General features: G+C 43.4%; 1 long non-coding RNA gene across 2 annotated transcripts in view; it reads left to right on the top strand.

Annotated features, from left to right (window-relative positions):
• The window catches only part of LOC135105543 (uncharacterized), a 63,374-nt gene that overhangs the window by 36,069 nt on the left and 12,713 nt on the right, over positions 1–14,592 (top strand). The window contains exon 2 of one of the 2 annotated variants that reach the window (XR_010270895.1): positions 1,628–1,715. This is a non-coding gene — a long non-coding RNA (uncharacterized LOC135105543). Of the gene's footprint in view, positions 1–490; positions 1,716–14,592 lie in introns of those variants that run through there. The other variant, XR_010270894.1, reaches the window with a different exon arrangement.

The following is a 14,592-nucleotide window of genomic DNA, read 5'->3' on the forward strand; positions in this document are numbered from 1 at the left end:
ACACACACACACACACACACACACACACACACACACACACACACACACACACACACACACACACAGCTTTTGTCGGTATCCTATATGGGTGAGTTCCTGCTGCGCCTGCTGCTGCGTGGCAAACAAATGGTGATGCGCCACTTTTAAGGTGACCTGAAGGGAAGGAGCTGTGTGGGATCTGCCGACGCCCCCCGCCTTATGACCCTCGTGTTGTGGGGCTTTGTGTCTGTCACTCAGTCTATCCGCCTATCTTTCTCTTTGTCTCTCTATCTGTCTACTTATCTAACTGTCTATGGGTATATTGGTCTTTTTGTTTTAATTCTCTCTCTCTCTCTCTCTCTCTCTCTCTCTCTCTCTCCTCTCTCTCTTCCTCTCTCTCATCTCTCTCTCTCTCTCTCTCTCTCTCTCTCTCTCTCTCTCTCTCTCTCTCTCTCTCTCTCTACTCAATTATCTGTTTATCTATCTGTATGTTTCTATTTTTTGTATGTATCTATTGAATTATTTCTGTCGATGTCTGTTTTTTTTTATGTATGTATGCATGTATGTACTATGTATGCATCTATCTATCTGTCTATGTATCTATCTATCTATCTATCTATTTATGTCTAATCTATCACTCTATCTACCTATCTATCTATCTATCTATCTGTGGAGCCACCATTGTATACCTGTACATTTTTCTACCTGTACCTGTAACCATATCACCTCTGTACCTGTATACCTCCATTGCTGCCTGCCTGACGTTTAACCGTGTAACTCGCTCCACACATTTTTATTTCGTTGCATATATTTTTTAGAGTGTTTGACCTCAACAATTTGTACAATTTAGGTCTTATTTTGTTACCGGTTTTCATTGTGGCTGTGACCTGTTTCTGCAATGTTAACTTTTTATCCTTATCTTGTTTCGAGTTTCATTGAATCTTTCCACCTCTTTCTCCAATTTTATATTTTAGCTTGCCGTTCCCCATTCAGGCTCTTTTTGAGAGTTATTTCCACAATGTTAACGTTTTATTTGGTTTTACGCAATTTTTGAGGACTGACCGCTTTCCACCAATTTCGTTTTTTTTTATTTTTTATGCATTTCATCACTTGCTTCAGTAATCACCAGTCCCATTCCTGTTATTTATTTGTTTATTTATTTATTTTTTTTATTTATTTATCTTTTTTGTTCATTTATTTATATGCTTTCATTTATTTATCTTTTTTTCTGGATGAGAACACAGTGAAAGATTTCGTAAACAAGTAGACATGTGTGTGTGAAATGAATACAACCTCGAGAAATTGTCACAGAGTGGAGTCCCTGAAAGAAGTAACATTATTAACTTTTAGCAGCTTTTCATCATATAAAAAGTGTGTGTGTGTGTGTGTGTGTGTGTGTGTGTGTGTGTGTGTGTGTGTGTGTGTGTGTGTGTGTGTGTGTGTATTTTTATGAAAGGTGTCGTCTTCTCAATACCAGTATGGACTTTTTCTTATGTGAGGATCGTGAAGCAAAGGTCAGACTGGACAGATGTGGAGTCAGAGGTGCGGTCAAAAACATTCCAGCGCCGCTTCCTTCCTTTTATTTGTCTGCGTTGCCAGTACATTCCAGGTGCGCGGCAGGTGTCTTATTGCCTCTTCTTTCATGCAGGTCGGCGCCGCTAACACCTGGAGGCTCAATTCATCACGTCCCGCTGGTGGGCGCCGGGTCATGCTCTGCTGCGCGAACTAAGAACCAGGTCAGTCTATTATTATTTTCGTTATTGTTGGGTGGTGGACTGAAAATTCGTGAGTCCTTGGAAGCCTTTCTGGAAATTAGTCTACAATAAGAATGCATTTTACGCAACCCCTGTCAAGTAACATCATCAGTTTATGGCAGATGATTACTGCTTTTGTTCTCTTGTATTATGTGTTGTATTGGGCAATGCTGTGTTGCTTTGTGCTGTGTTGAGTTGTTGTGTTGTGTTGTGTTGAGCTGTGTTGTGTTGTTTTGTGCTGTGTTGACCTGCATTGTGTTGTGCTGTGTTGAGCTGTGTTGTGTTGTGCTGTGCCGGGCAGCAGTGCTCGTGACGTCACAGCACCGTCACATTTGCCCCTCATCGAGTTCAGTCTTTGTCGTTGCTTCTCTTTGGCAGCACGAGTCACTGCTGAGCCGAGGCGGCACTCTTGCTAACATTCTAGTTTCATGCTGAGCATTTCCCTTGTGCCGCAGTGACGCGGCATTCCTCCCCTAAAACAATTTTGCACTGGACGGCAGCTCTGGTGTGTGTGTTTGTCTGTGTGTGTATATATATATATATATATATATATGTGTGTGTGTGTGTGTGTGTGTGTGTGTGTGTGTGTGTGTGTGTGTGTGTGTGTGTGTGTGTTGCGTAGCAAGAGCTGGAAAGCTGTTTTGCACACCCACCAAAACTGTCACCCTGGTTTCCCCTCATTGACTTGTACGAGTTGTAATATATATGTAGATAAGGAGTCGCATTGTTGGCCACAGGAATCTGGGAACGCACGAAATCATATCAGTGGTGAATACGTTCTTGCATCTACTTGCATCTTTCCTACTGAAAAGGAAAAAAGAACAACGTTATAATTCAAGACACAAAATAGGTAGCATACCTAATCGCAGCGTTGTTGTGTTCTGAGCAAAGCAGCGGTGGGCCAGAGGGAGAGTGAGCGTGTGATAAACTTTGCATTTGTGTAGATCACGTGGAGCTGACAGGCCATGCAAGGCGTCCCTCCCCTCGCAGCCCGCCATTACTAAACACCTCCAGCATACGGCAGTTATTGCTCATCGTTAACTAGAATAAAGCGTCTTCCGGGAAATCGGGAAGTGAGCCTTGAGTCACTGCACAATACGGCTGACATTACCACCCGCTTATCCCCGCCGCATCACAGGAGGAGACGACAGCTTGTGATCGATTGAGGAAAGCTGATCCCCTCCAACTGAAGAAAACGTACAGCGGAGGTCAATCTGTCGGCGTGAATGTGTTCAGGTCTATTCTAGTTCCCCCCTCGACAATCCTAGAAACACAAGAGTAAATGTGCTGCCCTACCTTTCCAACCCTCCCCAACCTACTTCTCTCCTCACCTGCCCCATCTCCCCATCCGTCCCCCCCCCCACCCACCATCCACCCCTAAAGGAACTACCACCACCACAAAGAAAAAAAGAGTCATGTATCTTTTGTTTCTGTGTTGGATTAGTGAGTTTGCTCTCCAGGTTATCTCAGAGCTCTCATGCGTTTGGTGGATTTGAATTGTAATAAACGATATTGCAATTGCACACATGGAATCTCTCTCTCTCTCTCTCTCTCTCTCTCTCTCTCTCTCTCTCTCTCTCTCTCTCTCTCTCTCTCTCTCTCTCTCTCTCTCTCTCTCTCTCTCTCTCTCTCTCTCTCTCTCTCTCTCTCTCTCTCTCTCACTACGCAGGTACCAGGTAAAGAAAAATACGTCTCCCTCACTCCGGCATTTCATCTAAAAATACCTGCCCGCTGAAGTATATATATTGGCCTTCCTTCTTCACTGTCCTTGGCTCACTACACTGTGTTGCTGGGAATAAACTAAATTATATTCTTGAGTCAGGAGGAACTTTTTGAGGGCTTTTTTTTTTTTTTTTTTTTTTTTTGTGTGTGTGTGTGTGTGTGTGTCAGGAAAGTTTGTAGATAGAATTTTGTCATTTTGATGTGTAATGCTATTTTTTCTTTTTTTTTTTTTTGAGAGGGGGTTGTGATTCTCAGAAGCTCCTAGAAGTTTGTTCACGGTTGCGTTGCGTTATTGGATATTATTTATTCAGAATACTTTTTTTTTTATTTAGATCTTCTCTTTGCTTTCCCATGCTTGTGTCTTCCGGATATTATTTTCTTATTTTCTTTGTTTACTTTTTTTTACTGTATTTATCTCTCTCTCTCTCTCTCTCTCTCTCTCTCTCTCTCTCTCTCTCTCTCTCTCTCTCTCTCTCTCTCTCTGTCTAGCATAATTATTCTGATTATTCACTTCATTGGATTTTTTCTTCCTCCTTGTGTATGCGTTTTTTTCTCCTAATATTATAATTTTGTTCATTTACCTAGTTTTTCGAGATTTTCTGTGTGTGTGTGTGTGTGTGTGTGTGTGTGTGTGTGTGTGTTAGTGTCTGTCTCTTTTCTCTCCTTTTCCTGTGACTTGAATTGTTCCAACAGAAGAGCATCAGAACGTCTCTGGATCTAGATTATCCTCCATTTCGGAACATTTTCTTTAACTTTTTATAACAGCGGCAATCTTGGTTAGTTTTTTGTTGTCATTTTTTTTTCTCATTTTTTGCGCTCTTTCCTCTCACGCGGTAAGAGGTTATTTTGGATATTTATTTTGTCTTCTTTATTCTACCTAACTTTCTACATCTCTCTCTCTCTCTCTCTCTCTCTCTCTCTCTCTCTCTCTCTCTCTCTCTCTCTCTCTCTCTCTCTCTCTCTCTCTCTCTCTCTCTCTCTCTCTCTCTCTCTCTCTCTCTCTCTCTCTACACTATATTTTTTATTATTCACCTATTCTCTTTACTTACGATTTTTTTTACTTGACCTTATCTTTCGTCCGTGTGTTTTTTCTTTCTCTCAATAATTTTTCCTTGTGCCATCCTCCAAAGCAGCTTTCACTCATTCCACCCAAGTTTTTTTCTTTCTTATCTTTCTTCCTTCCTTTCTTTCATTCTGCGTGTGCGTCCCAAACGTCCTTCATTACTGCCACCTGTCCCTCCCTTCACACCACCCACGGCTTCCTCCTATAAATTCTCTCCTTCCTTCTCTCTCTCTCTCTCTCTCTCTCTCTCTCTCTCTCTCTCTCTCTCTCTCTCTCTCTCTCTCTCTCTCTCTCTCTCTCTCTCTTTTCCTTCCTTCCCAGATGCTCTCCTTCCTTCTCTTTCCTTCTCACGCGACAGCTCCACTTTTTCTTCTCTCCTACTTTCCCTCTCCTTTACCCACCAACTCATCTGCTGTTCCACTATTTTTTCCCTCCTTCTTCCTCCTCCTCCTCCTCCTCCTCCTCCTCCTCCTCCTCCTCCTCCTCCTCCTCCTCCTCCTCCTCTCTCACACCCTAAGTTAATCGTCTTGGTATAATATTTCAGGTTCTTTCTTGACGATCACTGCAATCAGGAAACTCAATCTGAATAGAAAATAGATGCCTCTAAGTGTAGGCGGGGTGCTGAAGAGTAGGATGAGAGAGAGAGAGAGAGAGAGAGAGAGAGAGAGAGAGAGAGAGAGAGAGAGAGAGAGAGAGAGAGAGAGAGAGAGACTATAGTGTAAAAAAAAATGTAATGAGGTTGAAAGGGAAAAAGAAAATTGTGTCGTAATTATGTATTCAGTTCCCAAGAAGAAAATACGTAGGAGGGAGGAAAAAAAAGATTAAATATAGACAGTGACAGAAGCCGTATTAAGAGAGAGAGAGAGAGAGAGAGAGAGAGAGAGAGAGAGAGAGAGAGAGAGAGAGAGAGAGAGAATTCACGCAGAGTCTAAAGTCCACACTGCAAGCTGGGATTAATCGTGGCTCTCATGCGAGTATTTTCTCCTTCACAATTTTTTTTCATCGTCATTAAGATAATAACTTTCGTGGCACGCTTTGAAGTGCGACGATAAACTTATTTCCTTAAAGGTGAACGCGCGGACTGAAGGGAAGATAGGAAGATGAATGGATGATAGATAGGTAGGTGGATGGATGAACAGATAGCTTGGTTGGTAAATAAATAAATAGATAGATGGACAGATATAGATTGACAGATATAGATAGATCATTAGAGAGAGAGAGAGAGAGAGAGAGAGAGAGAGAGAGAGAGAGAGAGAGAGAGAGAGAGAGTTTTTACTTCTCTATTACTTTTTTCCTTGCCTTTTTTCTGGAAAGAGCGGCAGCTAAGTGGACTCTTTCTTTTTTGTGTACCTGGTCAGCCTCATTGACACGCAAGAAAAAAAATATATAAGAAAATATACTAGACTGATTATGAATGTGTGTGTGTTCGCATGTACGTGTTACTGCTCTCATAAAACGATAAGTACACATAAATAAACCCATACTACCTTCACTCTTCTCTCGAAACTTCTTCCCTAAATACACAACGGTTTGATTTCCACTAGCACTCTCCTGTCTCCTTACAGCGCACCGTCAGTACAAAGGCTGAGTGTGCTTGCCTCCCTCCTTCAGGTAGCTTAGGACCAGGGAAGGACACTGGAAGGAATGGCAAGGGAACGCCGAAGTCTCCCCTCATCAGTCCGTTTTCCCTAATGCACGGCGCAATTACTGCTAATAGTAGAAGGGTGGAGAAAGTGAGACAGGAAGAGGAAGAAGAGAAGAAGGAGGAGAAGGAAGTAGAGGAAGTAAAGGAGGAGGACGAAGGAAAGAAAAAAGGTTTAGATTGAAAGATGGGAGAAAGGGAGAGGTATAGATAGATAGATCGATTGAGTGATTGATCTTAAGTCTGCAAAATGAAAAGAAAAAAAAAAAAATGAGGAGGGAAGGGGCAAGAGAAAGAGGAAGAGGAGGAAGAAGAAAAGGAAGAAGGAATGAAAGAAAGAATAAATGAGGAAATTGCATATCGAAAGGGAGGCAAAGGGAAGGAAGATAAGAAAAAGGATTATAGAGTAAAAGAAAAAGAATGAGAATTAACGGCATTAAAATAAGGAGAGAAGGAGGAAGAAAACCTATAGTACTTTTTTCTTTTCATTTTATCATTTTTTTTTCTTTGTATCTCCCTGTGCCATTCAACCTTATCTCAATTTACGATTCTTTCACGTCCTTTCACTTTCTTTCTCCTTCCTTCACATATAACATTTGGGGTTCTTCTTTCCTCCCTTCCTTCCCTTCCCTTCCCTTCCCTTCCCTTCCCTTCCTCTCATTTTAATCACGTTCTGCCTCTTTCACTCACTCGGCACCTCAGCTCTTTTCTTAAGGCGGCGGCGGAGGAGGGTGGCGGGCAATGCATTATGGGCTCGGGGGCAGCGCAGTGAAAGGAAGTGTAGCAATTCGAGACCTTCACGTTTACTCCCTTTGACTCGCTCCTCGAATACTTTTAGGTAAGGCGCGGCGGCTCAAAGTCATCGAGACCTCATACTTTAAATTACACCTCAGGATATTTAAACGTTACTACTATTTTTCATTATCTACTTACGCATTTTGATTTAGTTACCGAATGTTCGAAAATATGTGGCGAGACAAAAGTTACAAATAGTTACGCACTTTTGAATTAGTCTTAGTTGAGAAATGAAACGCCTTTTTGTTAATTTTCTCCCAAACAATATATTTACTCTATTTTGACCTTATACTTTATTCAGTTATTCAGTATTCGGGACCTTTACTTAAAACCCACTTAAATATTTTCTATACTTAACATTACACACTTCGACTCACCCACTTGCAAAGGTGTGGCGATTTAAAAGCTTCAAAAACGTCCACTTACCACTCACTATACACCAAACCTCTCTGGAAAATTGAATACCACTGTCAGTTTGCCTACATACACCTTACACATTCTCCCCTGCTTACCGAATCCTTACAGAGATGCGATGATTCAAACACTTCTAACCCACAAACTCATATTACTCTTGGCCAATACTTAAAGAGCAATTCCATTTTCTCTACACCTAAGCTCCTTTCTCTCCCTCCCCCTTCGTGTTTTGCGTGAAAAGTTACGTGTACATCATCATTATTATCCCTGGCCATCACCATCGACAGCGCACATCACTATTTCGTGTCGTTAATTAGCACGGGACCACGATTATCTGAAAGGGGAAGGTGGAGGGGAAGAGGGAGTGAAGGAGAAAAGATGGGAAAATTAAGAGAGAAGTGGAGAGAGAAGCAAAGAAGTGGAAGAAAAACGTAAGGAGAGAAGATGGAAAATGAAAAGAGGTGGAGAGGAAAGCAAAGAGGAAGTGGAAGAAAAAAATAGAGAAAGGAATTTGGAGAAAATACTAGGAAAGGGAAGGGAAAAGAGAGGCAGAAAGGTGGGTGTAAGAAAAGTATAAGAAGGAAAGAGAAAGATTACCTGAGAAGGGAAGGTGGAAGAAGAGAGGGAGTGAAGGAGAAAACATGGAATAAAGATGGAAAATGAAGAGACCAGAGGGGAGGGAAGCAAAGAGAAAGTGTAACAAAAAAACAAACAAACAAACAAAAAAAAAACTGAAGAAGTGAGAGAAAATGTAAAGAGAGAGAAGGGAAAAAGGCAGAGATACAGAACGATGGTGGGAGAGGGAGGGGGGGGGAAGAAAAGTATAAGGAGGGAAAAGAAAAGTGAAAAGAATCAGAATCAGCCTCCACGCAGCAGGATTTCATGTCGCTCCATTCTTTGCGACAAGCGGAATAAAAATCACGCAATGAATCAAAGAAAGTGTCTATATTTGTAACACTGTCCGATTTCTTCTACTTCTTTCTTTCTTGTCTTCCTCTGTCTTCCTTGTGAGTCTCTGTCCCCAAAATAATAATCATAAAAAAAAAATAAACAATAACAAAGCGCACTTCCCAAGAGAATGTTTTGAATTTCTTACAAATGTTTCGCTTTGTGTTTCTCTCTCCCTCCTCCTCCTCCTTCTCCTCCTCTTCAGTTTGTCCCATCTGCAGCTCTTCCCATTTATTTTATTTATTTATTTTTTTTTTTCACTTAATGCAATCATACACACGAGTTATTAATCCTTTACATTTAAAACGCCCTAATGTCTGTTCCTCCTCCTCCTCCTCCTCCTCCTCCTCCTCCTCCTCCTCCTCCTCCATTTCATTGCCGTCTTCATCTTACCCTCTAATGGACTACCGGCCGATATTCACTTTCTGTCCTCATGAATTGTATTATTATTATTATTATTATTATTATTATTATTATTATTATTATTATTATTATTATTTTTTATTTATTTTTTTTATTATTATTATTATTATTATTATTATTATTATTATTATTATTATTGTTGTCACTGTTGTTATTATGTTTTGGTAGACTGTTTATTGTTTTTGCTGTCGTTAGTAATATTATTGTTGTTGTTGTTGTTATTGTTGTTGTTGTTGTTGTTGCTGTTGTTGTTGCTGTTGTTGTCACTGCTGTTATTGTTGTTGTTGCTGCTGTTGTTATTGTTGTTGTTGCTGCTGTTGTTATTGTTGTTGTTGTTGTTGTTGTTGTTGCTGTTGTTGCCAGGTGTTTGGATTAATTTACTGCATCGTGTTGTTCTTTTATCATTTTATATTATTATTATTATTTTTTTTCACCGCCGCTAGTTTGTGACTCATACGTATTTATGTTCACTAAACATGCATACTCACTCCCACAGCCACACACACACACACACACACACACACACACACACACACACACACACACACACACACACACACACACACACACACACACACACACACACACACACACACACACACACACACACGCCTTGGCCCCGTCACAGCACCGCCTCCACTAAATTAACCCTCGTCCCTGATCCCTTCATCGCTCACCTCGGCCCGGCGACTAATCAACCCTTAGCACCCTCACCTGGCCGCCGTGTTTTCGCCTCACCTGTGTTGCGCCACTTCATTAAGTTGACCCATCTCGCCACCGCCCTCCCCTCCATCCATCTACACCCTCCCATCACCCACCCACACCCTTCACCCGCCCATCCACACACTCCACACTCCTCCACACCTGCCGTTGTTACCTGTGCGGCTCATCAACGCTCCTCACTAATTAATGGCAGCAGGTGCTTTCAGGTGGACGTTGCTGCGGTGTAAAAAGGACCACTATGTGCTTTTATCGCGTGTTTTTTTAAAGGTTTATGTGAAATGTTTTTAATTTTTTTTTTCTTATTTGTGTGTGTGTGTGTCTGTATGTGTAAGTATGTGAGAATTCAGTGGAGATAATGTTGGCTTTGTGGCGTCAATGGTGCTTGTAAATTCACTGGTGTTTATCTTGATATCGCCCGGTTTATTTATTATCGCTCTCCCGCTCTATAATGAACAGCCGCAGCGCTTTGAAGTTTGTGCTCGTGTTCTCTAAGGGCACTGCAATCAGTCCTCTCTGCTCACCACGCGTCAAGTCCACACACACACACACACACACACACACACACACACACAGTCAGTATTATACGTTCCTCCATGACGGAGTGCGTGGCCTAAATACGCTTTCGGTTTTGATCAGACAAGTATTCTGGTTATATTATTCGTGATCACCTCCAGCATATCATCATCATCAGTATCATCATCGTCATCATCAGGAGTTGCAGCAGCCTCCGTGGTTCTACTTCAGGACAAAAATCTGCCCCAATAGTTTCCCTTTCATCTTCGTCGGCTGTCTTTTTACTCCAGGCCACACCAGCAAAATTTCTTATCCTTGTGTATTTTTCAATTTGTTTCACTTTTTTTTTTTAGGTCACCATATCAAGTTACTATTTTAGGTTACTATTTATTATTATTATTTTTTAGTTTGTTATTTCCTGGGTAACTTATCCATACGTAATTCTTTTTGTTTTACTATTTTATTTTAGGTTACTATTTTAAGATACTATTTTAGGTTACCATTCTTTTTAGGTTGCTATATCCTAGGTAACTATTCCAACATTTCTTATACAAACATAGTTATCCTCTGGTTTTACTATTTTTTTTTTGTAGATTACTATTCCATAGAGTACAGCCTCATTCATTAACTAGTTTACTGTATAAAGAAAAAAAGAAAAAAAGCAATTCTAACGTAATATGAAATACAGAATAATTCAAAACACAAAATTACAGACGAAAGGAATACATGGCCGACGCGTCCACAGCAATACTAAACATCTCACACAAAGGCTTCTGATCCCCTTCCCTGCAGGCTGCCTTCTCTGCCCTAAGCCGTGGTCGAATCAGGTGCAGGCACAGGCTTACCACCCCAGCGTCCTTGTTACAGTCTCGCCAGCACAAAGGCACGAACAGAACACCCTGCTTATACCCTCCTCTCTTCCTATAGCCACATCCCAGTGCTACAGTTTCACATCCCGTTGATCAAAGCAACAGTCACCACCCCTGTCCCCTTTCCTGCGCCTTCCCTTCCCCTGTGTCACTTACAACCAAAGCAGTGAGGAGCAATATTGGGCTGTGATCATGCACAATCCCCAAGCGCCTGTCTAACACAATCACCTCCGTCACCAATAAAGCGATAATCAAGCAATACTCACCCGCTCATACGTGTAGGCGCAGGAGAGTCCAATCCTCCTCCTCCTCCTCCTCCTCCTACCAATACGACCTGCAGGCCTCAGTTTGTCTGACCACCTTTGCGATCAATAGTAATTATCAACCTACCAGCTGGACGATCGCTAGGCCCTCCTCCTCCTCCTCCTCCTCCTCCTCCTCCTCCTCCTCCTCCTCCTCACTCTCCTTCCCCCTTCTAATTCCCCTAGTGTAATGTCGCATTGTTCCTCCTCTTCCTTCTGTTCCTCCTCCTCCTCCTTCTCCTCCTCCTCCTCCTCCTCCTCCTCCTCCTCCTCCTCCTCCTCCTCCTCCTCCTCCTCCTCCTCTTCTCCTTCCTTCTTCCTTTCGTTGATTTGCAGTCTGGTGTCGTGCTAAGTCCATGCTCCTGCAGTGTTGTCATTACTCGTGCGGGCAAAGGTACGTATTAAATTTGTATCCGTGAAAGCAGGTGCGTTGGAAGGTCAGGTAAATGATACACAAGTGGCAGGCAGTCGGTGAAATAACGCGTCCCCGCAATTAGACACGTGTGCTGCCACTAACAAGTGAAGCGTGACAGAGAGCCAAGAGGCCATCGACTTGGTGTAGTTAATGGATTAAAGTACCAAAAATGATCCAGTCACGGGTGTATAATTAAAGCACTTGCGTGACCTATTAGGAAGAGGAGGGCGAAGAGGAGGAGAAAGGAGAGGAACACGACTAGTAAATACTCTCCACTCACATCAGGTCAGTGTCCTCTCTCGTCCCTCTCTCACCTCCCTCTCACCTCCTGTCCCCCTCTCCTCCTTCCTCCTTTCTCTTCCCCGCTCCCTTCGTCAGCTGCTTGGCCGAGAGACAGAACTCCACTGCTCGCTTCCTGCTTTCTGCGTCTGACCGAACCTTGCAAGTCCATAGCGAGCGTTCTCTGACATTAAGTATTCCGTTTCCTCGCTGGTGCCACGTCGCCTCTGCAGTGTGCGCCGCGCTGCTGCAGGGCGAGGCGGAGCAACCGGGGTCTATTTTGGTGTTGGTGCAATTTAGGTGAAAAGTAATTGTATATGCATGGCCGGACAAATCCTCAGTAAAGTGCGAACTATTAATTACATCTGAACGTATTTGTGTGTGTGTGTGTGTGTGTGTGTGTGTGTGTGTGTGTGTGTGTGTTTGTGTGTGGCATCTCGTTGTACTCATTAAGCGGAGGATGCACAAACAGCTGTCCGCGGTATGTTAGCCTTAAGGGTGATTACTGTGCTTTGATAACGCTGCGGACTCCATGCACTCACTCTCTCTTACAACATCCAGCGTGGACATGGGCAGGAAACAGCAGCGCAGACCGACCAAGCCTACAAAAGATTCACGAAGCTTGGAGACACACTCAAATGAAAAGAACATATCACGAGTATTTACGGAGGACCAACAGTTTCTGCCTCCAGCTACACTTAACCTCTCACGCAGAGTCCCCACGCCGCCCATCCCTCTCTTCTGTGTCCTCTTTCTCCCTAATGTCCCTTGCGCCCCCATGTCATATCTCTCCCATCAGTAACGATATTAACCCCAGAATCTTCCTATTCCACTATTCCTACACTTCGGCGTCTCTCCCTCGCTGCTCGATGTGTTCTTTCTCCTTCACGATTAATATCTCCTGTGTCCTCACGATTATTTTCCCAACAGTAGCCCCGAAATACAATGAAATTCCCCCATCCCTCCGGCCTACCAGTCCCGCAACCCTTCCCCACTCCTCCATGTCCTCTTTCTCCTTCCTATCAATGTTTCCTATGTCCTCGCGATATTTTCCTATCCTTGCGACCCCCCAAAAAAAACATAGCAAAGTCCCTTCCCACCGGCCCCAAACAAAAGTGTTCCACCCAGCGGCCCGGCGTCCCTAGCCTCCGCTTAGGGCGTACCTACACTACACTGGCGCGCCTCGTTTAATACTCCGCGCCCGAGATGGGACAAGTATCGATGGCGGGCTGGAGTCAAGGTAATCGGATTAATGAAGCTCGTGACTTCGGGTTCGAGCCCCTAGACAAACACCCCATCGTCCCCTCCCATCCAGATATGCACACACACACACACACACACACAGAGTATCACCATAAACACGAGCAGCACTCAGGAAACAAAAATAACTAACCGTGCAATATGTTTATGTGTGTAGTTACGCACGAAAGACAGCGCGGAACAATTACGACCTAATTACATATTTTTTTGCCATGGCTAATTTTGCGAAGAGCAGCGACACCATTGATAAGGCAGCGAGAGGCGAGAGGGAGAGAGGAAAGTGAAGAAGAAAAAAGTGAGAAGAGAAGGAGAGGAAAAGGAAGGAAGAAGGGGACAGGCACACGCCATGCACACACTCCCCATTAACGCACCTCCCCTCCCCTGCCTTTTATTGCGTTCAGGTGTTCAATTGGCCTCTGTTGTGAGATTTTTAGGACTCTGGTTTTACGTGTCCCGCCAGGAAGGGTCGCGAGGGGAGGCTGAGGAGGAGGGCGTGGGTTAGTGAGGGCTGCGGTCTGTGTGGGTGATAGGGAGGCTGCGGTGAAGGAAGATGAAGCAGAAGGGGCACTGGGAGGTTAGTTAACTCTTTTATAGCCAGTCTTCCCTCCTTGACATTCAGATCACTAGGAAATAGTTTACATGGATAGAAAGAAAGATAGGATAGGAGATTTATATTTCTTCCAGACAGTAAAACTACTTAAGAGATCTTACAATAAGTGTCTAAAATAGTCCAGAAGTGAAAAAATTAAGGGGTGGTATATACCGGGAGGGTGAGACGGAGGTAGTCAAAGTAAGGGAGGGATGAGGAAGTGGACTTCTGCAGGCAGGGTGGGAGGGGAATCAGGAAAAGCGAAAGAGGAAAGGAGAAGGTAAGATGGGAAGTTCCGTATAAGTTATATCAAGAGAGAGGAGTTGAGAAGGTAATGACAGGGAAGGAAAGACGTGGTAGGCTTCTGTGTGGAAGAAATAAAAAAAAAAGGGAGCGCTTCTGGTGTCCTGACATGAGGAAAGGGACAGTAGGCGACAAGTTTAAGGGAGGAAATGCTGTGAAAGTTGAAACTAAAGAAAGGTGAAGAACAGGGGGAGTTTTTATCTACGGAGAATATTAAAGGGAGAAGGGCTATGTGGATGAGATTCGGAATGGCAGGTGGGGTTCAAGGGAGGAAACGCTGTAGAGGTTGAAACTAAAGAACGAGAAAGAGCAGGGGGAGCGTTACATAAAGAAAATATCAAAGGGAGAAGACCTATAGGGATGAGCATCGAGGCAGGTGACAGGTAGAGGCAGGACAGGGGATGCTGTGAAGGTTCAGACTAAAGAAAGGTGAAGGGCAGGTGAGTGTTATATAATGAGAATATCAAAGGGAGGAAGCGCTATAGGAATGAGCTTCAGGACAGGTGACAGGTATACGGGACAGGGTCTGTGTCGACGATTTCAAAGGGAAGAGACAGTAAGGGAATCGAGTCAGAAGAGATGAGCAGAGCAAGGGGCGC

The sequence above is a fragment of the Scylla paramamosain genome, chromosome 12, assembly GCF_035594125.1.
Source record: "Scylla paramamosain isolate STU-SP2022 chromosome 12, ASM3559412v1, whole genome shotgun sequence".
NCBI classification, from domain to species: Eukaryota; Metazoa; Arthropoda; class Malacostraca; order Decapoda; family Portunidae; genus Scylla; species Scylla paramamosain.